We start from the raw sequence: 24,363 nt of genomic DNA, 5'->3' as shown, positions 1-24,363 counted from the left end.
AGATGCCAGCTTTGTTTAGTATTACATCTTTATCATAGCCTGAGACCCAGTTCTTTTGTTTAATTATTACCATTTTGGGACAAAAAACAAAGAGCTAGATGAAGGAAAAGAACTTATGATATATATGCCCAAACTTGGCAGCAATAGCAGAATTGTCATCCTTATCACAGCTAATATTTGACAACTTTATGTCAGATATTGTGCTATGTATATTTAGTATAATTTAATCTTCATAGCTTTGTGTAGGTTTTTCAATTGAAAAAACTGAGAATTAAAGAGGCTAAATAGCTCTCCTTTCCTTAAATATCTGGAACCAGGTTTATGTTCTAACTTAGCTCTCTCTGACCCCCAAACCCAGAGACTTTACTTGACCGCACTGTCTATAAGAGGTGTTAATGGTATTAGATACCTTTCATCAGCCCAGGACTTGGGGCTGGAGGTGTTTTCTTCATTCTGAAAATTTCAGGCAGATTTTGATATTTTCTGTCCTACATCTAGACATGTCTCTAAAGTTGATTTATTGTAGGGCATAGCAGCATTGAAAATCAAACTTATTTCTAGATATCTACCCTATACCTTTGATTTGGTGGCAAGTTTCTAATGCCACATATACTCTTGAGAAATTTTTGATAGTATATAGACTTGGCATTTTACAACATTCCTTGAAGGTCACAGTGGCAAAGAATCTGCCTGCCAATGCAAGAGATACAAAAGATGTGGGTTCAATCCCTGGGTAGAGAAGATCCCCTGGAATAGGAAATGGCAACCGGCTCCAGTATTCATACGTGGAAAATTCCATGGATAGAGGAACCTGGAAAGCTGCAGTCCATGGAGTTCTCAAAGACTCAGACACAACTGATCGATTGAGCACAGCGCCCACCCTGCCTTTTTTAAAAGAAATAATTGCCTTTGCATGGCAGTTTTTTTTTTTTTTAATCAATAGCACAGCACATTTTTATCTTAAATGTTGACTTGTCCAATCTCCATGATCATAGGACAAGATAACAGACAAAGTATGAAAGCCCTAAAGTTGCATGTCCAGCCTTCCACATGAAATATCTTCTTTCCCTCTGCCTCTTGGATCACATTTTTGGGGTCTGCCCTCTCTCTTCCATGGCCTTATATTTTTGCAACTAGAACTCTTTATCGATTTCTGCTGCAGCTTGTTACAACTTTTGACTTTGAAGGGCGAACATCCTCAAATAATTTTCCATTTGAGCAATCCTACTTTCTCTCTAAGAAGACAAGTTAGAATATGTCATACTGTAATGATGCTTAGGTTCCTGCCATTCTTATGTGGGGTGGGCATCAGAATGATCCCAAGGGTGTCAGTAAGAGGAAAACTGTGTTGTCAAGTTAGTGCCACATGCAAAGTGTGTTGAATCAGAGAAGTCTGAGTCATGGGTCACACTGGCTTATCCTGAGCATCTGGGTCTGTGGGAGTTTCTTGTGCCTTTTATTACAACTTGTTGCTGTTGAGGCAGAGTAAGAACATTTTATTGGCTTCTGAATAGATCACTGGCACTGGAGTGTCAGGAGCTGAAAGTTCTAATCTCAGCTGCAGTTTCCCCTATAACCTTAAGCAATTCACTTGGAGAAATAAAATGCCTTATTTTGAATTTACAAAACTGTATTGATTTCTTTATATTCTGCCTTCTCCTTTTAAGTAATTTTAAAGTTTTAAAAAAGCTATTTGAAGGTGTTGCATGGCTGCTATTGTATTTAGAGTGGAGACAATTTTCAAAAGTTAAGAGGAAATGCTACACTTTTGAAAAGGGTTTCAGGAAAACTGATTGGATGACTGCAAATCAGTTTTTTCAACCATCTTCCAAAAGGCCCAGAATTTCTGCCTTCTTGTATGATTTACTTTAAAGAAGTAGTTTGGTCATTTTAGGGTTTTTTAAAATGTTAACTGCCAGTATCAAGTTTGATGCCAGCTCAAGTCCCTAATGAGTGACTTGACAAGGTGGGCATGGTAACCAGCTATTACTGAAATAGTCAACATATTTTGAGTATAGGTACCTTTGCAACCAAGAACCCTGCTATGGAGTAGTTTGGTGGTTTTACCTGAAGACTTATAAATGTCAAAGATATTTTACAGATGCAGTCATTATTTCAGGTAGAATTTCATGGATTGCTGAGACTAGTGGGCTTCCTGGGTGAAATGTAAATTACTGTCTCTCAGCCCTTTGACACTTCCTCCGTGGGGTTGTGTGCTCTTCTCTTATGGTGTCTGGATATATGGAGCTATCTAACATAGTGTTCTCTAAGGAGGCAGCCCGGTCCCTTTGGCTCCCATCCTACCCATCTCCCTTCCATTTGACTCTTTGCTCCATAGTACACTCAGGATAACCCAGTGGGAAGGTCTGTTTTGACTTTAGAGATGGAGGACCTGGAGCTGGAGTCCTTTGTTCAGGCAAGGTGGTAATTGTGATGAAGAGTGTGGATGTGGGGAGTCATACCACCAGTGAAGATCAGATGCCCCTCTGGGCAGGGGGCTTACCATCCCTATTTAAATTTTTTTTACTGCATCCTGTGTTCTCTGCAGGGAATTCTTAACTTTCTACTTAATTTTCTTTCTTGATTGATAGGGAAACAAACTATGTTATACCCTCAAAATAGAGAGTAATTAAATTCATGCCATTTCTTTGTTAGGTACCTTTTTTTCTCCCCAGATTCTTTTGGCAGGGAAAAAAAAAAAAAAAAAAACAAAAAAAAAAAAACAAAAAAACCATGATTCTGGCCCCAAAGTTTCTATTTTTAGAGCCATTCTCTACAATTGTTAGAATCGTACAGAATTCTTGCACTCTATGGCTAATGCCAAATGCTCAGTATGAGATTTGCAATACCAGAAATGGTGATAGCTTATAAACCATTATAAGATCATAAACACGTTCATTGCATTCATCTTATTTTCTTGGATCCCACCTAAACTTCTTTAAAAAGTTCAGATACCCATTGCTCCTCCCATGTAGTATATACTTTTTTTCTGTTCAAGTCTGTATCACTGTTGTTTAGTTTATTTTCAGTTACCTTCCAAACACCCTGTGCAAAAGGCAGGGAGCACATGTTCCAAGGTTATAGATACTAAACTGGCAAATTTGGCTCACAATAACTTCCTGGAACTAAAATGTCAATGTAGAACATGTGCTTAATTTAACAGCCCCCTAACTCTGTTTTTAGAACACTAAAATATCTACCCAAAGGAAAGCTTATAAAACTGGGCTCTTTCAAATTAGCAGATTATACCAATTGAAACTACACATTGTTAATAATATGCATCTTTGTCAGTACCTGTTAATCCCATGGCAGCTAAAAAAGGACAAGTGAAAGTCTCTAAGATGAGTTTTGAAAAATGCATTCTGGAAGTTTGATAATTAAAAACTAAAATGAAGATAGTATATTTAGGAAAATATTGTTGTCTGCAAACCTTAATATCCTAAAGACTTGTCAGAACTTGGATCCTATGTCTGAGGATGTTAATTAAGCTTTTTTGAATAAACAAATGTACTAATTGCTTAGTTCATACAAAAATTCTCAGTGCCCTCAGATTTTGATGCTTAGGTCTAGGCTAAATAATTTGAAAGTATCTCTAATTCTTTATCTCCCATATGTAGCAATTTAGCCATGACTATTTTATTTCATTCTTAAATATATAATTTATAAATAGAAGCAATGTTGATAGACTTGTTTGACTCCCTTCTCGAAATAAATGACTCATTTTGGATTGCATCTGAGAGCTTCAAGCTGCTCTAAGTAACAATTCGCGACAATGAGAAAATCATTATATTATTCATCTAGGCAGCAGGGAATTAAAAAAAAAAGGCAGAGCCTGCTTCCCTAGTTAACTGGGACTTTTTTTTTTATTATAACATCACTGATGGCAAACTTTTTGCTTGCTAAGTTCTGAACGTTGAGCAAATGAGTAGACTTCTTACCTCCTCATTTTGTGGGGGAGGGGGGCTTGTTATGTTCTATATACTGCGTTGGTCATTTAAATACAATAGAATATACATGAATCAAAAAGCAATCTTAATTTTTAGAAATGATTTTACAAATAATTCTGATATTTCCTTTTAAGTTACTTTTTCTGTTTGCAATTTTATACTTATTCAAAATGCATATGTTTGCTTTAAAACTGGGATTTTCCTTTTAAAAGAAATCCCCTGGAAAAGGGACACCTCTGTTTTCTTTTTAAATACAGGAAATCACCATCACCTCTGGCAGTAATCTTTCCTCATAATATAGCCCAGTAAAAGTGGTGGGATCTTGATGCAAGTGATCCATGGAAGCTTCTCTGATGAATCTGGCACCCACTGCTGTCCTCATTGTTTTGATACTGAAGAGAGTAGGAAGGAGGGAGGAAAACACATTTTTAACTCGGAAATTATTTAGACATGCAAAGTTTGTTTCCCAATGAGGAAAATGCTTTGTTAGCAGTGACTGCCTAGATCACATGATGCAACCTTTTGACAACTGAGTGTCTGCTGGAGACGTCTGTGAGAGATGACCTTTTGACCTAGGAAGGAATGCTGTGAAGGTGGGGAATGTTCTCTCAGCCCCAGCCGGGGAGACCATGGAAAACAGTCCCAGCCCCTCTGCTAACAGGAGCAGAGCTTGGTTTGAGCTTTGAATTTGGTATTAGATGACAAAAACTTAAAGGATTCTCCTAAAGTTATTCCAGATCTTCACTATTACTCCTACCATCTGAAACAAAGTTAAAAACAAAAGACAATATGAATTCTATAAACAGATGTTGCAAGTAACAAAAATCAATTAGAAAAATCAGCTCTGTTCTTCTTTCCACCAGTTTATGGACTAAAACTCATCTTTGACCTGTTTTCACGCAGAGCATGAGGCCTATGCGCATGGGTCGTAGATGGGGGTGAGGGTGCAAGGGGGGAGTGACACAGAGAGTAAGTGCATTGCTCTAAAAGCATTCCCAGTAGCCATGATCTTTGTAGGAACAAAAATCCATTGTGCAGGACTGTAATCTGAGAAACTTTCTGTTACCGTGCTTGTTCGACTCACCAGCATTGATCCCTGGTACATGTGACCCTTTGAAAAGGAGCACCACGTTGGTGATTCCTCTTATTACTAAATACCATTGTGTTCATAATGGCCATTTATATATGGTTACACTCCACGCCCGTTTGGTTAATAAGCGTTCCCAAAGTCGCTGATGCCATCTGACCAGCATAGGATGCAGACCTCGGCCTCCTGATCACTCTCTTTACCCTGTCCTCTGTTGTTCCTTGATGTCCTCTATGAGAATGAAATAGGGAGCTTAGCATGGCTGGAAACAGGGTAGCACAAATTCTGGGGGGAGAGGGTGGCAGGTGTGGTGGAGGGTGTCAGGACAAAAAAGCCTGGCAAAGTCTTGAGGAAAATAGGTTATTTAATTTAATTTTATTTTTTTCAGTTCCACAAAATGTCTGCATACTTTAGCACTGAATTCTCAGCTAGTTGGGTCCCAGGAGGCCCCATAGAGCCCTGTACTACTCAGGGAGTTGCAGCTGTATAAAATGGGGGAAAATGTAGTTTGCACGAATTGTTCTTTACCTTGGTTTGGGTTCAGAATGGCAGCTGCACTGCGACTTTGTGCGTGACAGCACAAAGGCCAGCAGAGCTGAAAAGCAAGTCAGCAAGTAGCGAGACAAAAGCAACGATCAGCTAATACAGCTCCACATGGCCTGACTAATTTATGAGAAAAAAACTGTTCTGTTCATTGGATCAGCACTCTGAGGAGGCAGGTGGAATTGTAGGAAGTTTTCATTGACTCTCCTGAGCGACTAAGGACGCCACGAGAGATTCTCCTCAGTTTGAACTTTATCAGGGTCTACGCTTAATCAATAGAGTATTGGAAAAAGAATTAATTACTAAAGCAGAATAAAACAGCTGCATTTTAAACTAAGGATCCATCAATTCCGTAATCTTCCAGTTACAGGCTAGCTGCCGTGAGGATTTGACTCTATGTAATGAGGAACCCGGGGAGTTTCCTCATGAACAGGCTGGGAATTCACATTAGCCTATTTCCAGCTATTTGTCATTAGTACAACTCATTTCTCGTCTCCTGAATTACAATTTGTATTCCTTGTCCTGTGGAACCCACGACAGCCCCACATTCAGGGGAGGGAATGCGTGAAGGCGGAAATCACTGTCACCCAGAGAGTCTTCGCCTTGTCTGGCCTCTATTTTTCTGGAAGGTTCTGAGCCGGCCCGCTGCATGGTGTCCCAGGTGGGGGTCAGGGCCCTGCCTGTTGAAGATGCACTGAATTGAACCCAGCCTGGAAATGTTTCATCTGTAATTTCCATAATGGTGGATTTCAAGGAGGGCTGAAGAGGGTTATGGGAGATGAATTAGGTTTTTAGTGAGCTCATTAGGAAGCCAAACAGAGTTGAGACAGCGAGGCGGTGAGCGGGGCTGTAATCAGTTCTGCTCGCTTTGTTCCTTGCCTTCGGGACATCTCTCGAAAACTTCGTGGCAGGGGCGGCCTCACTGGTGCTAAGCAGAGGCTGCCATCCTGGTGGCTGACTTGTTGATTTGTAAACCTCTTAATTCATTTTTTTTTGGTCCAATTTAATCTTTTCTTCTGAAGGAAAATTAGTTGAATGTTAGCCCTCTTTGCACTATTCACCTCTTAAATTATGCTCATTTTGAAGAGCTTGTTATGCCTGAATAAACATGAAATGACTTGGCATTTTCCCATCAGAGGCACACCCATTTTAACACCATGTATTTACCATTCCTGGAAATGTCTCATTAACTTCTGAAAATCTGCGAGCATGATATTTTGGGCTACTGTAACACACCTCTTGGCAGTCACAGAAGGCAGTGTGGTTAATGCCTCATAATATCCATTTTTATGCTCAACATGAAGAAAGACTCTCTATAGAAAATTGATGCAGTTTGCTCTGCTAATTTTCATGCTCATTCCAATTAATTTAACATGACCCAGATTTTCTTCCTCGGGCTCATCCTGACTAATTAGTAAAGCAACACCTAGAACAAGTTATGTTTAATAACATTGAGGAACACTAGTTGTGAGTGATTTTGATGCTAATAAAGATATTCACTGATGGGACAGATACTTTATGTCAATTATGGTATGTAATTTAGAAGTCCCAATGTGCTGGTTTGAGCATGGAAAGGCTGGCCAGTCACTAGGGGAGATAATAGTGTGTTTTTAAGACTTCCTCAGCACCTAAATAACCCATGGGACCAATTACTTTATTTGTTATTTTTGTTTTTTGGGTAGAACTAGTGGTATTGTTAACTGATTCCATGGTAATGAAAGGGGTGGAGTCGTTGCCTTGCAAACCTGACCCATATTTACTGGACCTGAGCGTTCAGTACTTACTGAACCTTAGCGAGAGAAGAAAGGCAGTCCTGGGCAGCAGAAAGCAGCATTTGTTCAAGGGGAAAGAGTGGTTTCTCCACCTCTGTGGTTGGGGTTCTTTTTGTCAGTGAGATGAATTAATTTTAGAGTTTCTAGCAAGACTGACGATGCTGGTGGCAGTGATGGGTGTGGAAGGGTTCCAAAGTCAAGTAACGGCTAGAATGGAATGATTGCTTGAGAAGTCTCTACTTTGTCACAAGGAAGACAGCTGAAGGTGAGACCCTAAGAATGGAGGTAAAAAACACATAGGGAAGAATTATTGTTTCCTTTTTAAGGAACACTTCTTTGGTGCCTGCTGTGAGCTGGGCGCTGTTTCTGTGTTGAGAGTACAAGAGGATACCATGGACCTAGTATTTGTCCTTAAGACACTTACAGGTCACGGTGAAATGTAAATTTCCTGTTAAATTGATGGACCACAACCTGTGAATGGACTGAATGATTCAGTAGAGTATAGTACCGTTATGAAGTTTTACAAGGCTGGAAAATTCTGGCTGGATGGGCTCAGGAGTCGCAGGGATCAGTCATCATAGGCAACAGTCTCTTAAGGGCACAGGTGTGAACCCAGTCTCTGTCCCTTTTTATTCATATGAGCTAATTGCTTAACCTCTCCAAGCCTCAGTTTCATGTGCAAAAGGAAAATCAGTCTTGATAGGATGGTGAGAATTATATGAAGTAATTCGTGTAAAGTGTTTAACAGTATGTCTGAAAGAGAGTAAATACTCAATAAGTATTTTTTTTTAATTAATGTTGCTGTTGTTCTTATAGGAAATATTTAGAGTGAAAATTTCTCGTTTCTCAATGCTAATTACTGTTGTTGAAGTTTGAAATTAGAATTGACAAGAATAGTTCCTTTTACTGAATACTATGAAGCGGCTTCTCTCTTCAACCCTAGTTAAAAACACAGCAATGTCTCCCATCACCTAATTGTTCATTGGTAAGTTTTTTGTGTGTAGCGTCATTGGCTTCTCATAGGCTAGGGTTTCCTTTATTAGTGTTTATTTTCATTTTGCCTTTTTATCTACTCACTATGAAAAGAGAAAATGAAGGGATTTGTAAGAGTAAGGCACAACATCTTGGTAAAAACAAGCATATTGAAAAGTAGAATAAGCAAAATAACAACCAAGAGTACGGTTGATAGTAAAACTGGAAATATTGCTTTTATGAAATTGCCATTTTGGTAGGTTAGAATACTGGTCAAATATTAGCAATTTCAGATAGTTCAACCTAACAATAGTTACAAACTGTACATAATGGAAAGTGCTCCAAGCAAAGGCATGGAGTTGCCAAAAATGTTAACCGTGCTTGGTTTATCTGTTAAATGGGAATAAATAGGATATGCCACTTACACGTGGTTGTAGTGATTAAGAGTTGGAAAAATCATATGAAAGCTGAAAAATCACTATGTAAATCTAAGGTATTTTTCCCCAAGAACACACATTTCTAAAAACCGGGACACAAATCTCACAACAATTAGTCAGGTAATTGTTTTCCTAATATTTTGCAGTTGAAAGCAGAGAATGTCAACTCTGTTTTCCACCAGTATGATACATCAACTGTAGAAAATTAGGGATTTTAGTGAGAATTCTATAGATTCAAAAAATATAATTTCAAAATGGAATAATCCTCTAAGTTACATAATTCTTGTCATATTTAAGGCCATTAAAATAAGATACTACTTTTGAGAATTTCTAATTTGCTTTAAAATCTTTGAATGTTAACACGAAGTAAGACTCAGGGTGTAAATATTTGAGGAAATCATTATCAGTTTCAGTAGATCTGCAGGTGTGAATTGGACAGTTATTATTTAGCTGTGCAGAGACTACTGTGTTAGGAATAGTTTTAAAATTATGAAATGAAGTTGGCCACCTCTTTGGTGATTACTGACTGGTGGTAGAAATTGTGTTGTACTGGATCAGCAGTGAATTCCTCACTTGAATGGTGTCGAGTCAGCTGGTTTTTAATTTGTTATCTTCTCAAGAGTGCATTCACCGACTTTATCACTGAGAAGAATGACTCCCTAGCCTAGTGTGATCAAGATCCGGAAATTCGCTGCATCAGCACATGAAGGTGGGACTGCTATTTGATTGGTGGCTCTGAGATCTGATCTTACAGCAAAGATGTCAGTTCTCTGTTGGGTTGGTTTGCCACAGGTATAGGAATAAAGCTACTGAGAGACAGACCCTTTTTCTCCTGGGAAATGGTTGAACAAAGTTTTCTCTCAAAGACTTTGGCAGCTTCTGTTTTATCAGCCAACAGGGCCTGAATAAAATTCACATTGGTGCCCTCAAGTTGAGTTGTCTGTCTTCATGATGAAGTATGGGGATGTGCTAGAGCAAACTAATAACTACCTGGCTTTCAGCTCCTGGTCTTTCCACAATTAGATGGATGGCAATCAGGGGTGGTAGTATTTCCTTTAAGTGAGTTTAAGTGAAGTTGCTTAGTCATATCCGACTCTTTGCAACCCCGTGGACTATACAGTCCATGGAATTCTCCAGGCCAGAATACTGGAGTGGGTAGCCATTCCCTTCTCCAGGGGATCTTCCCAATCTATGGATTGAACTTAGGTCTCCTGATTGCAGACGGATTCTTTACCAGCTAAGCCATTAGTGGTAAACGTAGCCTTGTGCTTTGGTGCCATTTTGAAGTATGGATTCTGGAAGAATGAGGGAAAGATTTTTTTTTTCCCCCAAGGAAACGTTTTTCAGCCAATGGTGACTCTGTTTTCATAATTTTTTTTTTTTGGAAATTTTGCCAAATTTGAGTCACTAAAAAGAAATAAGGAAGGAAAAAGTAAGAATGAAATGAAACTAACTCTTATTGGTTATCTGATGTGAGTCAGATCTCACATACTTCCAAATTCAGATGACTCACTTGGCTGTGATCAGGCATTAGTAAGTACCAGTCACCTAGGTTAAAAGCCATAAAACCCTGTTTCCCCCACAGTCTACTTTTCAAAAATATGAATTCCATTCCATATGGGAGTAGCGGCTGTGTTGTGAAATACAGTTCATAGAGTTGAGATGAAGACCCAGCTCTGTTAATAAATAGCCACATGACTTTAGACAAGTTTCTTAACCTGTCTGGCTTCACTTTCCAAAGATATTAAAGAGATTAAAATACCAAACTCTGAACTGCCCCATGGAAGAGGGGATACTTTTGGTACCTAGCACTTAGGAGGTCTCCACAAATTAGTTCTGTATTCATATGAAGGATTCAGGGATTATCTGAAGGCTGGCTGGCAAGGGTTCATATTAATTCTATATATTCCCATTCATTTTTTATCTTAATGGTGCCCAGAGTCTTTCATAGCAATGTCATTCTCCTCTGAAACTGAGATCTCCAGTGTTAGACCTTCTTATGATTAGGAGGAATGAGTTAATACTGAATTTCCTGGAAGAGTTTTTAAAAATGGTTTTAGAATTACTTCTGTTACCTTCTTGATTATTATTAATAATTCTTTTGGTAACCCAAATAGTTCTTTGTTAACAGTATTTCTCATAATGAGGTTTGATCAATGGAGGAAAAGTATTTTTCAGTAAAATCTGCAAAGTGACCATCTACTTTACATCTTCATGAAGTTAAAGGAAATGGTATAAAACAACAGGCTTATTAATATCATGTTGGACTTTCTCCACAGCATCTTTTAAGGGCTGCCCTAAATCATTTAATACTTTCAAAACTTCACTGCAATTACTGGAGAATCCCCAACTCCTGCTCCTCTGTATTGTAAGCTGTTATTTCCACTAACATCTATTTTATGCCAAATAACAGGATTATGGGGATTTAGCTAGAATCTACTTAACATTATTTTTATCAACTTTATTGAAGTATAAGTTTCATACAAAAATTTTTTCATTTAAAAAATACAATTTAATGAGTTTGACAGTGTGTATACTCATAAGACCAGCACCATGATCAAGACACTGCACATTTCTATCATCACCCAAAAATTTTTTTGTACTCCTCTTTAGCTCATCCCTCCCTCTTTGTTTGTCTTCAGTCAACTGGTGATCTGCTTTCCATCTATATGTTTACATTTTATAGAATTTAATATATTTGGAATATATATATGGAGTATATAGTTTTTTGTTCGACTGCTACTATTCAGCATGATGACTTGGAGATGTAACATGTTCCATGTGTCAGAACTTTGTGCTTTTTTTATTGCTGAGTAGTATTTTAGTGTATGGATATACCACTTTTGTTTATCCTTTCATAGTTTAGTTTATTTCCATCTATAACTAGCATTTATTGATTCACCTTTGATGTGTTAGGTACCATGTATGAAGTTCCTGGCTTGTTAATAAGGGTAAAGCACGTGGTACAAGATAGGGATTTAATAAATACTAGCTTCTACTCTTATTGCTTCATTTAATTTTCATAATTAACCTACTCAGTATGCATAATTCTTCCCATTTCATAGATGAAGAAACTGAGGTGTAGAGGATTGATGTTTTTTAAAAATTTTTAATCAATTAGTTTTTATTTCTTTATGTATTTATTTTTGGCTGTGCTGGGTCTTTGTTGCTGCTTGGGCTTTTCTCTAGTTGCAGGAGTCGGGGCTACTCTGTTGTTGCGGGGACTTCTCTTTTTGCAGGGCATGAAGTTAAAGGAAATGGTATAAAACAACGGGCTTATAAATATCATGTTGGACTTTCTCCACAGCATGTGGAGGTTCATTAGGTCATGTGGGCTTCAGTAGTTGCAGCTCCTGGGCTCCAGAGCACAAGCTCAGTAGTTGTGGCTGCATGAGCTTAGCTGTTCTGTGGCATGTGAGATCTTTCCAGACCATAGATCAAACCCGTATCTCCTGCATTGCCAGGCAGTTTCTTTACCATTGAGCCACCAGAGAAGCCCTAGAGGATTAATCCTTTGACCGAGGTCATATTCAACCAATAAAGAATAGATCTGGAAATTCAACACAAGACCTTTTTTATCATCCAGCTCATGCTTCTTCCATTGCATCATTTTCCCCCAAGGGTATTTTCCTCTATGATTACCTATGGATGGGGCTGAGGAATGAGAATAGAGGGTCAAGGAGTGTGTCAGAAGTGAGCCTCCAAAGTGCAGACAGAGTAGTACAGTTGCCCCCTAAAGGAGAATAAAGTCGGAGATTTAGAAAAAGGGTGAACCAAGGCTATAGGATGCTCTTCCAAATATAGGCACCTCTATTACTCATTATCTCTTTCAGTAAAGTTGCTTCTTCCAGGCAGTATGTCTTACAGGAAAATGCCTTCAAAACTGATAAAACATCAACTCTATGACCCCTTTTCAACTCTTAGAGACCAACATTCTTAGCTTCTGTTTACAAATTTTACATATAAATGCACAAAGAATAAAACACATTCCAAGAAATATGAGAGTTACCCATCCATTCATTCAGTTAAAGGTTAGGTGTATATTTACCCGTTGTTGTAGTTCAGTCGCTCAGTCATGTCTGACTCTTTGCTACCCCATGGACTGCAGCATGCCAGGCTTCTCTGTCCTTCACTGTCTCCCAGAGTTTGCTCAGACTCATGTCCATTGAGTCAATATGCCATCCAACCATCTCATCCTCTGTCACCTCCTTCTCCTGACATCATCCAAAGTTCTAAGAATATCATGAAAAAAATAAAAGATATGGTGCCTGACTTAAAGAAGTTTATGTATAAGAAATGTTGTTGTGTGTATGTGTGTTTGTGGAAGTCACTGGGGTTATTCAGGTGGCTAAAGTAGTCCTTGAAAGAGGTAAATAATTTGGACTAGGATTCTGCTGTAATCAATGGGATTGAAAGTGGTGAATACTTAAATTCAGTATTAAGGTCAATCTACTTTCGATCATATCTTTGTAGCTTAAACCATATAACATCCATCCCTAATGTTTTTGAGTACATATGTCTGTCCATATGCAAGGTGCTGAGATGACATTCGGAGAAGGCAATGGCACCCCACTCCAGCACTCTTGCCTGGAGAACCCCACGGACGGAGGAGCCTGGTGGGCCGTAGCCCATGGGGTCGCTAAGCGTCGGACATGACTGAGCGACTTCACTTTCACTTTTCACTTTCATGCATTGGAGAAGGAAATGGCAACCCACTCCAGTGTTCTTGCCTAGAGAATCCCAGGGATGGGGGAGCCTCGTGGGCTGCCGTCTATGGGGTCACATAGAGTCGGACATGACTGAAGCGACTTAGCAGCAGCAGAGATGACATTAAGTGGCTTGAAATCACATTGTTTGGAAGCAATTCAGAAAAGACTATGAGTACTTCAAACTTAGCTACTAGACTTTTCTACTTTGCCCAGTATGCTTTCTTTGAATAAGGAAACCAAAATGTATTCATTTAAAAAATATAATCGCTTTATTGAGATGTAATTCACATACTGTATGGTTGACCCATTTAAAGTGTACAACTTTTCAATTTTTGGTATGTTCACAGAGTTGTGCATCCATCACCATGATCAATCTTAGAATATTTTCATCATTCCAAAAGATATATACTTGTTAGCAGTCATTCTCCATTTAAGGGCTTTGTGTCTGTAGTTTTTTAGTGCATAGTCTATACGAAGAATAATCAATTTACATTTAGATTATTTTTATTAAGCAATCACCTTATTTTTTCCCTTAGGACTATCACATGTATGTTATGGATATCTATTTACATTATGTTATAAAAATACATCTGCTTGATCTCAAATTATAGTAGATTTATTTAAAATAATCATAATAAGTTGAATCCTTAAATGCACAGTAGTTGCTTTGTAAATGTTAGCAATTTAGTTTATAAAGTTGTTAAACAAAAATCCAAAGTTTTATTAGGAAGCTCTGTTGTGTGAAAATCTTCTTTGAAAAATGTACAAAATATTTTCTAATAAATAACATATATGTTCCAATTGTGATGTGTTAATGGTTTAAAAATAGTCACCTAAAACCAACTATCAACTTCAAGACACTATTGTTATTTTTTCTATGTGAAAAATGAAAAGTTTCCAAAGGGAGTGTTGATAGATATTCCAATCTGTTGTCTTAGAAAGCATTATTATTAGTATAGAGATGGCTAGCTTTTCTTTAAAGAGAAAGGATTTCTTTTGCATTATTTAACGTTAGTTTTGTGAAGCTGCACTTTTATTAAATATTGTATTGTTTGTATTTTACAATAATTAGAGGGTAGAAGAAATATTCAAAGAGTTTTTTTGTTGTTCTTTTATTTGAAATGGTATCTGTTGATATAAATCCACACAGAAATGCCATATTAAGAATTCAAATTAATCAACTGATATTATAAAAATTTATTATCCATTTTTGTTTTAGATAGCAAATATGATAATAAAGAAGGGAGCCTAAAGATTGAGCAAAAAAAATATCTGCTGCAGATAGAACTTTGGCTTTTTGTTATTCTTCCTAATAAATTTTATTATTGGTTTATACTTAGTTTCATTTAATATTAAAACATGCTAAGAGAGATAGTAAGATAAAATCCTATAGTTAATGACAAAATGAGAACATTATTGTTGTTACATACTGAACATATAGATTTCATATAGTTAATACATTCTTGGAAGAAGACTATATTCTGGTTTAGTATAAAATGTTAAAAATGATTTTATAAATGGTCTTTTGTAAAAAATTCTTTTTGCAAGTAAAAAGACCACATCTTTTCTTGAAAGACCTGTTGATTTGGAGATGTTAGCCAGCTATCTTTACTAAAACACTTTACAATGCTAAAAATAGTCCACTTCAGTTAAATATGGATATTTTAAAAAAGAAAATCCCAGTTAGACTGCAACAGAAGGACATTTTGTGTGACAATATTTTGCATGATTAAAAATTTAAACAGAATAACAGCTATTTATATTTACAGTTACATGAGAGTAATTACTAAAGCAGACAAAATACTTAGAGCATAATTTAATAATGTTTTCCTCTAGCAAAGGTGCCAAAATTGTTATTTGCATAATTTTCACAATTTGTACTGAAACATAGCTAAGTGAAATTGGGAAGACAACTCTCCTCAACCACCTTTTTTCTTTTGTAGGAGATGTGGAAAAGAGACTCATGCATCATAACAACTCATTTTTGTATAATTTCCCATAAAATCAAGACCCTTGTGTCAAACCATTAGGTGAAAGAGATGTGTTCCATTCATACTTTCTCTTTTAGAGTCTTTCTTTCAATGACCAGCCTCAGCCCAACTTCAAGGCTCCTAATTATAACATTTACTGGTTCAAAGATTAACCTTCTGAGAGGGGCATTCTGGGCTGTTGGTAACTTGATCAGCTTGGTCTTCTCTTGGTCTCTCTCTCTTTCTGGTTCTTTGTATCGCAGGAGGGAGATGATGGTATCTGGCACATTCCTAGGATGACTTGAAGATAGCAGCCTTCTGTGTTTAAGGCTGAAAGATTGTGAACTCTGTTAGCTGAAATGCCACTCTGGGGAGGCAAATAGAACATTAAAAAAGCTTTAGCTGAAGGTAGTGTAGTGCAAGGAGAGTCAAATTTGAGAGCTGGGACTTGAGTGGACATTTGTCCCTTCATTCCACCTTAATAAAATCTGAGTGTTTAACTGTGGAAAAGGGCATTTGAGAGATCACTAAAAATGAATCATTAGAGTGCCCAGAAGAGCTTTATTATGATGTACTGTGAATAACTTCAGAACCTACCCTGTGCTTTATATGTGCTTATCAGGTAACTGAGAACAAGTATGTTCTATTATCCTCTGCTACAGAGATTAGGTGATCTGCTGAAATATACGGGAAAAGGAATTTACTTTTCTATTGGATTCAGCCAATATCCTGTAGAGAATTCTGTGGGAGGCTAGGGGAGTAGATATCCTTTATTGAAAAATTTTTAAAAGTTTTCTCTCTATACACAGGACGGATAAAGAACAAGGTCCTACCGCAGAGCACAGGAAACTATATTTCATGTCCTGTGATAAACCATAGCAGAAAGGAATATGAAAAAGAATGTATATACATGTATAACTGAATCATTTTGCTGTACAGCAGAAATTAACACAACCTTGAAAATTGACTATTCTTCGATTAAAAAAATGTCAAATGAAAGTTTATCTCTATATAAATTATGAAGTATATATGTATTTCAATGAGAGTAATCAAGTTAAGTGAAGCATAAATTAGAAATACATATACATTGCAGATGAGAGTAACCAGCTTCAGGAAAGCACAGGCTGAGTTTGGAAGCTTTCGTTCACTTCTGCTATAAAGGATTAGAGGGTTCCAGTCAATAAACAAAGCCATTTTATGGCTCCTGACGGGTAAATTGAGGGGACTGATTTGGTCAAGGACCAGTATGAGGATGTTTCTGTTCAACAGTTAACAGGATTCAACATGATATGGAAAATACAGGCGTGCAAAACTATACTACGACGCTCACGTTGCCAGCTAAAGCCTAAAACACTGCCACATTTACATATGTGTCCATCTGTCTGTTTTTACACTTTATTTTTCCAACCAGTGGGTGAAGTGGTTTTCATCCAAGCTGCAGTCTGAATTTTTTTTTTTTCACCCACCACTTTCCATTCTATCATATAGCTGCATATTTTAAAGTGCATGTTATTTGTCTCTGGACACATATTTACTTGCACAGCCTTGGCTGGATTTTCCTGTCTCTCCTGGAAGGTTAGCTCATCTTCTCTGGCCTGAGCTTTGCAGTGGCCTGCACAGGCCAGGTTGTCTGGGGATCAGAGTCAGGGCACATCGTGTTGCCTTCTCCAGGTGGCAGAAATTCCCCAGTGCAGGCCTGGGCCAGCGGCGGGGCCCAAGGTCCAGCCCAGCCGAGCCGGTGAGAATGGAAGTGCTTTCCGTCTCTTCAGTGGAGAGCCTGCGTAAATCCTGTGTAAATAGAGGGAGGAGAACAAAGAATGAGCCCCTACAGCTCTGAGCATTTGGAGCCATTTGGGGCTGAATTTGCTAAATGCTGCTTATACCGCCTGAAAAGTTGAAGAGAAAGGAGCATAAAATCCCCTCTTTTTTTCCCTTTCTGCTCATACCCCGGGGGGAGGGTGTTCAGGACCAGGGAAGCCTGAGGTAAGCCGATGAAGAGTTGTTTTTTCAGTGCTCTTTTGAGTGTGAAAAAGGTGGCCTGGGTCACTGTCCTCTCTTTAATGTCGGAAAACCCACACAGTTAGTAAATGTTGCATGTAAACGAAAGCATTTCACCTCTCCTGCTTCCCTCCATGCTAGTGGGCCATGAACTAGTCACTTGAAAAATCACAGAAAAATTTCACTTTAACGTGTCCAGACAGTTAAGCACAGCAGGAGAGTAAAAGAGATCAGTAATTAGCAGGTCTCACTGCTGGCCCCTCACCCCACCTCTCGCCCCTCACCCTCCCCACCTTTCTGGGTCTGTAACTTCTCCCTCCCCCCAACCTCTTCTCCTGTGAATAAAGGTGAATTGCATGGAAAAAAAGCTTTACTTTGAGGACGGTTCTTGGGAAGCAAGTTTTTTAAGGCTGGAGTCTAACACAGAACTGGGCAAAGGCAGCTGCGGCTGCTCCTGCTGCTGCTTCTCCTCCTGCTGCTGCTGCTTTTTTTTTGCATCGTATTGGAAACCCTGATTCAGATTTCTCAGTGGGATGTCCTAAATTAAACTCCTGGAAGGTAGTCCCTGAAAGAAAAATATCTTTTGATTCTTAGTACATTTTAATCCTGTTTTCAGAGTACTATATTAAGAAGGAAAAATCATTAAAAAATGATGACAGAAACCAGGTTCCCAAAGAGCTATGTGTTGCAGTTCCCTGGCTACAGGATACTTCCTTCCCTCCCCCCCCCCCATTTTATTTTTTTAATTGAAGGATAATTGCTTTACAGATTTGTGATTTTCTGTCGTACATCAACAAGAATCAGCCATAGGTACACCCATGTCCCCTCTTTCCCAAACCTCCCTCTCCCCATCCCACCCTTCTAGATTGTCACAGAGCCCCTGTTTGAGTTCCCTGAGTCATACAGCAAGTTCCCATTGGCAATCTATTATACATATGGTATTGTAAGTTTCCATGTTACTCTATCCATACATCTCACCCTCCACCTCTCCTCCCCCCATGTCCATAGGTCTCTTCTCTGTCTGTTTCTTCATTGTTGCCCTGAAAAAAGATACTTCCTTTTTAACTGTAATGTTCCCAGTCATCTGAGCAGCCTGGGCAAGGGGCAGCCACCCTACCCTTAGGCATTCTCTTCCCCATCGGATTAGGGCAGGTTTGAGAGATGAAGCAACCCTGTTTTTGAAAACAGTATTTGCCAGTGTATCAGACATGTAAGGATCATCTCTGAGGAGGCCATGCACTCCTGAGCAGGAAAACCTGGGCATGACACACCCAGTGCACCAAGAGCAAGGAGAGTAGGGGAGGGAGCCTGAGGCTAGGTGGCTGCTGGAACAGGTTACCAGGGCCAGGGACTCCTTCACAGACACTTTCTTCAAAGCAGGTTACATTCGCACAGGGGCCAAATATTAAGGCTCCTGCTGCCAATTTGTCCATCCCACTAAACATTTGACTGTTTACACTATGTCAGGGCTTGCGAATCAGAAGTGAGTAAGACATGGCCCCTGCCTTGAAGAATCTCATGGTCAAGCAGGACAGACAAGTTAGTAAATAGATAAATTGCAAAACAGAAGCATAAATATAGCAGAAGCAAGAACAAACTGATGAAGAACTCGAAAGCCTAGTATACCAGTTTTGTTAATAGGAACTAGGGAAATCCTTACAAAAGAGGTTCCTTTTTCACTGGATTTTGAAGTTTGAAGAGGAGTTTGCCTGGGCAAAGTAGAATAGAAAAGTTGTTGTTGTTTTTTTTTTTTTAATGAAGAAAAGAGTGTTTTTGGCCAAGGACACAGGCCTACAGGCATGGAATCTTGGAAGATCCCTTGGCTCAGAAATGTCTTAAAAATTAAACAGATACTCCTATTTCAAAATCATATTTAATTTGAACTTTAGGTCCACAGGGACCACTAATAGTCCTGTAGATAGTGGATGTAACTGTAAAAATATGCATTTGTTTGTTTCTTGGTTCATAGTTATTTTTTTTTCTTTTAGATTACTTTTAAATGCGCTGTCAACTGCAATCTCTTTTGCTCATAAATATGAATATATGAGGCCTCACTCTGGGGGTTTATTTCCTGAGAAATGAGGATTAATCCAGAATCTAGCCTCACCGTTCACCTGTTCTTGTTTTGTGGCAGTTAAGGGAGAGGACAGAGGATGTGATCACAGGCTTTACAGGGCAAGCACCACTCTGCCACTTCCTGACTATGTGACCTCTGACAAGTTACTTAATTCTTCGGAGTCTCAGTTTTCTTATCTGTAAAGTGGCATTGATAATAGTAGCTATTTCATCCATTTGTTGTGAAGATTGAGGATTGTAATATTGCAAGTGTCCAGTGAAAGTTACTTGTGATAATGAGGGTAATGAACGTGATGACGGTATTGGTAAGGAAGAGGAGGAGCCTGTGTTCTACAGGAAGAGAAATGGTGTAGAAAAGGGACTACCCTATTGAACATTAAATACTAGCATTTAAAATTCTATAAACTTGTATATGTGTATGTACATGTATGTATATATGACTGTAGGCAAAAATATGCAATTAATCTACAAATATATTTGCATACTTATGTATAAATTAGTGAATTCTTTGAAAAAGGTTAATGATATAATTTATATACTTAATGTTTATAATCAGATATATAAATATCTATAAATTCATGACTGTACCCACTTTCTGGAAGTAGTTTGGAAGATACATGTTTGTATATGTGTGTGTGTGTGTGTGTGTGTGTGTGTGTGTCTGAAATTAGTGAATTTGCCCAAAATGAAAATGATAATAACTCTAGTGAATTTCTATTTATCAAAAAAGAGGAGGAAAAAAAAAAGCTATGTTCTATCAGGTGAGATATCATTCTTTTTTACAGCATGTATTTTATATGAATATATTTGACTATTAAAATTGGTCCAAAACTGGGAGAAGTAAGGATTAAACAGTGTGCCACGAACTTAAAAGTACAAATGCTATTGACCAAAATCTGTATTTATTTGTACTACTATTTCTCTGAATATATGATATTGAGAGGTCAGTTTCTGATTGTTAGTTGACAGGCTGCTAGATGTTATAGAAGCCTTATTTTTTCTTTAAGAGAGTGACTTTGAGGCAAGTGAATATATCACTTTAGTTACAGCTCTGTGAGGCAGTTCTTGGTGCTGCACAGTTATGACATCACAGCCCATGAGATCCTGGCTGTATGGACAGTAGATGCTCAAATATTTGTAGCATCTCTGGGCTCTGAAGATCAGACTGGTACTGTCCATATAAAGGCCTCCACATGGACCACAATAAACCTGTTATAAAAATCCTGAGTCTCAAAGAACCCTTGCTGTACTGAATATATATAAAGCCCTTATAGGCACTGGTTTACTTGCAGGGAGAAAAGTTTGCACATTTCTGTTTGAACCTGGACCAGCCTGGACCAATTCTAGCTCAATTCCTACCCCTGGGCCCTAGATCTAATCTCTCCTCTGCACTTTAGACCTTTACCTGTAGGATAAAGCCTGGTTTGATAACAGAGTTCAAATGAGGTAATGCTTCGAAAAGTGAAAGGTAGCTTACAATATGTGAGAATACTGGTGGTAGTACCACTGGACTTGGAGTTACCTGGACTCTGGTTAGTCATCGATCATATGTAGCCATGGAATCATAGGGGAGAATTTAACCTCTTGGCCTCAGTTTCTTCACTGGTAAATGTCTGGTAATTTTTCAAGGGAGATGGAGAGATGGACTAGGAAGAAAACGATGGACTAGGACCCTCTTGGTTGTTGTTGGTGGTAATGGTTTAGTCGCTAAGTCATGTCCGACTCTTTGTGACCCTCTCCTCCATAGCCAACCAGGCTCCCCTGTCCATGGGATTTCCCAAGCAAGAGTACTGAAGTGGGTTGCCATTTCCTTCTCCAGTTCTCTTGGTGGTTGCACTATATTTCTGACAGGGCAAGAAGGCCACATCCTGGACTCAGGATGCCACAGCATCATGGTTTGTATCGTTTCTTTATTTCAAGCCAAGCAGTCGTTGTCTAGAATATAGACACATTTTTAGCGAAATGGAGTATGACAGTCTGCCAATAAAAGGAAGTGCTGTCCTTTTGCCTGGGTAGTTGATATGGCCAAGAATTGTGTGAATTGGGAATTTCTGCTTTAGAATCATCTGAGGATCTTCTCACCATGTCCCCATGCCTTTCCTGATTCATTGGCTACACAGCTACAGATACGGATTTTGCCCACACCTGGATACCCATGGTACCCCAGGCTTGACTTCCTTGTAACTAGACTCCCTTAGTGTTACTCTGTTAAATAAGTGTAGACCGGGGCTGCTTTCCCAGGTATTGCCCTGCCCTGAGCATAGTGTGCTCAGCTTTGGAAAGGATGTGTGACCCCCTCCATTTACGGATGTAAATCCAGCCCCACAGATCCTCTCAAAATACCTCAGAGTCTGAAAACAGGAGGAGGACCTGGAGTTTAGATTCAGGCCTGCAGACAACTACCACCAGGGGTAGCAGGCTATAGAGTTCTTCTCTGTGCCCCCCAGTGGTGCTTCTCAGGCTTGAGCATCATCAGAATCACCCAGGGTACTTAGTAACCCTCAGATTTTGAGGCCCCATCCCTGGAGATTTGGATACAGTGGGTCTGAGATGGGTCCAAGAATTTACATTTCTTGCAATTTCTTTGCCAGTGCTAACGGGTGCTGGTCTGTATTTTGAGAGCCGGTGTTCTACAGCGTCTTTCTGTTTAACCTTTGCCACCAGAAGATAGGGTGGGACCTCCTTGTGTTGACCAGTACCTGTGATGGAGATCACCAGGGCTTTGCCACAGTGAATAAGGCCCAGGTCAGGTTGTAGCTGGGGCCTCCCCAGTGGCTCAGTGGTAAAATACTCCACCTGCAGTGCAAGAGACTCAAGAATCTCCTGGAGATTCCCCTGTCAGAGGAAATGGCAATCCATTCCAGTGTTCTTGCTGAGAAAATCCCATGGACAGAGCAGCTGGATGGTCAAGAACCTACAGGTTGTAGTTGTTTGCTGTGACCACTAACCCTGTTTATGGCAGTAGCATAGAATTTTAACCATGTACCTGCTCCTGAGGTTTCATCTTAACTCAAATTAGAAGGTAATCTAGTTCTGCTGCTGCTACTGCTGCTAAGTCGCTTCAGTCGTGTCCGACTCTGTGTGACCCCATCCCTGGAATTCTCCAGGCAAGAACACTGGAGTGGGTTGCCATTTCCTTCTCCAATGCATGGAAGTGAAAAGTGAAAGGGAAGTCGTTCAGCCGTGTCTGACTCTTTGTGACCCCATGGACTGCAGCCTACCAGGCTCCTCCGTCCATGGGATTTTCCAGGCAAGAGTACTGGAGTGGGCTGCCATCTAGTTTGGAGGCTTCTAAAAGCCAGTTGAAGAATCTGTGCTAGGCTGATTGCATAACCAAACCCAAGGAACTTGTTAAGAATACAAATTCCTTGTCTCTGCCTCAGGATATTTTGATTTAGTAAGTCTGGGATAAGGCCTGAGGACCCATGTTTTTAACAATCTCCCTTGATAATTTAGTCCACTTCAAAGGTATCTATCCACAGGCTTGAGTATTTCTTTCCATGGTCACATGCAGTGCATTCAGAAGCATGCAGCTATTTTGAGTATCTTTGCCCCAAACTTAGATTATGCCTTTAGTCAAGGGATTAGCAACCTTTTAAAGGAAGCACGCCCAGTAGTCTTTAGTTTTTTCCCATCAGAGGTGGCAGCGCTGGTGGAATGGCCTTGGGTCAGCCCTTCGAAAAGGCTCTAATGGGGATTGAGTTCTTCAAAGAAGCGTTGTTCCTGGTGTGTTTGGAAGTGACTGCATGCGTTTGGGCAGGCTTTCCAGGTGGCTCAGTGGTGAAAAATCTGCCTGCCAGTGCAGAAGACACAGGTTCAATCCCTGGGCTGGGAAGATGCCCTGGAGATAGAACCCACTCCACTATTCTCCACTCTGGAGAATCCCATGGACAGAGGAACGTGGTGGGCTACAGTCCATAGGGTCACAAAGAGTCAGACAGAACTGAGCGACTGAGCATGCATGCAAACATATGCACTCAGGCAGTCCACTCAGCGCCTTCAGTACCATGAAGAGTATAGTCATCCAGTTTGCGATTATCAAAGACAGAGGAGGATCCTTGAATAAACTCATTAAGAAGTTCAGCCCTTCACTCACACGGCAGACAATCACTGGGGTGTCTGCTCTGGCTCAGACCTGGAGGTGTGCTCTCAGGATAAAATGATAAACAAGACACAGTCCTACCCCTGCCAAGGACTCCACACTCTTGAACCCTAACTTCAGATGCCGAGACATATGCTGTTACCTTCTCTACCTCCTTTGACACGTGCATCTGTGCCCATATACCCACCCTTTTCGGCACAGAAACTCATTTGGCATCTATGTCAAGGATTGCCAATTATCCCAATACACATACAGCCCTAAAACAAGGATGCAGTATGCATTTTAAGGGTTTCTTTAGTATCATTTGCACGATTTTGTTTTAGGGTGCAGATCACATGGTTGCCTTTTAAAAGAAAAATAGCTGTTGTTAGTCCTCTGTGCTGGAGTTGGTTCACAGGCCATTGGAAAAACAAATTTATTGTGTGTTTGGAAAAGGAAATTCCCATCTTTATAGAGGTATAAACAATAATAGTAATTTAAAAAAATCTAATGTCTAGTATCTGGTTATTATAAAAATAGACTCATTTTTCTCTATAATTATTTGTTACAGTGGATTCAAATTCAAATATTTAACAACATTTGTATAAAATGGACTGCTTTATATTAAAATGCATGTAATGCTCCTGTCTTCTCCAGTTTAAGTCAGTCATCAAAGGATGCTCAATCCAGCTATATTTTTTTCTTGAGCTAAATGTAGTGAATCATATAATTTGAAGGTGTTAGAAACTCTCTCTGCTTTTCAGCAAGAGA

General features: G+C 39.2%; 1 protein-coding gene and 1 long non-coding RNA gene across 8 annotated transcripts in view; both read left to right on the top strand.

Moving 5' to 3' along the window:
* The window catches only part of MEIS2 (Meis homeobox 2), a 223,040-nt gene that overhangs the window by 36,284 nt on the left and 162,393 nt on the right, over positions 1 to 24,363 (top strand). The gene's annotated exons all lie outside the window — the stretch shown is intronic.
* Positions 6,398 to 15,755, top strand: LOC129621189 (uncharacterized). Of its 2 annotated transcripts, none has more exons than XR_008699088.1 (3): positions 6,398 to 7,614; positions 8,166 to 8,334; positions 15,411 to 15,755. It is a non-coding gene; the product is annotated as an uncharacterized LOC129621189 (long non-coding RNA). The 2 variants fall into 2 exon arrangements; XR_008699089.1 differs by lacking the exon at positions 15,411 to 15,755 and adding an exon at positions 9,379 to 9,617.

This window comes from Bubalus kerabau, chromosome 10, assembly GCF_029407905.1.
Source record: "Bubalus kerabau isolate K-KA32 ecotype Philippines breed swamp buffalo chromosome 10, PCC_UOA_SB_1v2, whole genome shotgun sequence".
NCBI classification, from domain to species: Eukaryota; Metazoa; Chordata; class Mammalia; order Artiodactyla; family Bovidae; genus Bubalus; species Bubalus kerabau.
Note: the sequence above shows the minus strand (reverse complement) of the source record. Positions and strands in the feature narration are given on the sequence as shown.